Source organism: Oryx dammah, unplaced genomic scaffold (assembly GCF_014754425.2).
Source record: "Oryx dammah isolate SB20612 unplaced genomic scaffold, SCBI_Odam_1.1 HiC_scaffold_5, whole genome shotgun sequence".
NCBI lineage: Eukaryota > Metazoa > Chordata > Mammalia > Artiodactyla > Bovidae > Oryx > Oryx dammah.
Window position 1 is genome coordinate 29897208 of NW_024070189.1, and position 1504 is coordinate 29898711.

Below are 1504 nucleotides of genomic sequence, written 5' to 3' on the forward strand. Positions count from 1 at the left end.
CCCGCCCCTTCTTCCCTGGCCCCGCCCAGCCACGTTTGGCTGGCTGGGTGTCGTTGCCTCCTCCTCTGCTGCCCCCTGGTGGAATTCGGGAGAAACTGCGAGGAAAATTCGCCGGGAATTTTCTGCCTGGATGAGGGCTGCAGCCTTCAGAGTCTCACGTTGGAAGGACAGCAAAGAATTTGAGGGGAATCCGACCAGAGCTGCTCTGTGCTCAATGGAGTTAGACAGAGGAACTTACTAAAGCCTGCGTTTAAGAAGGGCTTCATTTAACCCTCCGTGAAATGGGTACAGAACCAACAAAATTAATTTCCCCAATAGCATTTATTATGCACATTAATATGCCATCACTACTATTCCAGGCGCTGGAACACCATCTGGACAAGTCCGACAAGGTTCCCGCTTTCATGGAGGTTACATTTTAGAGTAAATAGATATACCAGACAAAAAAATAAATAATCTCAGTTTTAATTGCCACGAAGATAATGTGATAGGGTGACTTAGGGAAGGTCTCTCTGAGCGGGTAACATTTGAATGAAAATTTTAAACAGCTAATCTGGGATTAAGTTCTGAGAAGCCAGAGGCCTTAACTGTCTTGTTCACTTTTCCCAGGAGCCCCAGTGCTTCAAACAGTGGTCTCCAAACATTTTTGCCTCTGTGGCCCATATAAGAATTTTTAAAATTCATACTCTAGCCTATAGACTTTTAAAAGTTGACATCTGAAAGCTCTTTCCACAAATTTGAATAGTTGTGATGAACTATTTTCTGGCATGTTGTTTCTTTTATAAGTGCTCTTAATGTATTTTCATCAAAACTGTGGAGCTGTGAATTTAGCTCATCCAATTTATGAAAAATTTCCACTATATTAATTGGCAAAGCTAGTTCTCTTTGTCAAGTCAAATAATTCATATCATTTTTACTTCATTTAAAAAATTTTTAACCCAAACACGTGTTAATATATGTTCCTGTGATACCTTTTTACTTCTCTAAGAGAGAAAAATGGATGGAGGGAAGGATGGATGAATTGGTAGATGGTCAAATCAATGGACAGATAGATGTCCACCTTCGAAATAAAGCAGGAAAAAGGGCCAAGGGGTTACCCTCAGGGGAAACTCTTGAAGTTGTAGAGAAGCAAAATTTGCCACCTCAAAATGTATCTTTTCGGTGATTATTTAGGCTGATTATTCTTTATGAAACGGAAACTCAGGAAGTTTTTCTTTTTACCTCCCCATTAGCTGCCTAAGAAGCTGAGCACCAAAGAATTGATGCTTTTGAACTGTGGTATAGGAGAAGCCTCTGAGAGTCTCTTGGACTGCAAGGAGATCAAACCAGTCTATCCTAAAGGAAATCAGTCCTAAATATTCATTGGAAGGACTGATGCTGAAGCTGAAACTCCAATACTTTGGCCACCTGATGCAAAGAACTGACTCTTTGGAAAAGACCCTGATTCTGGGAAAGATTGAAGGCAGGAGGAGAAGGGAACCACAGAAGATGAGATAGTTGGATG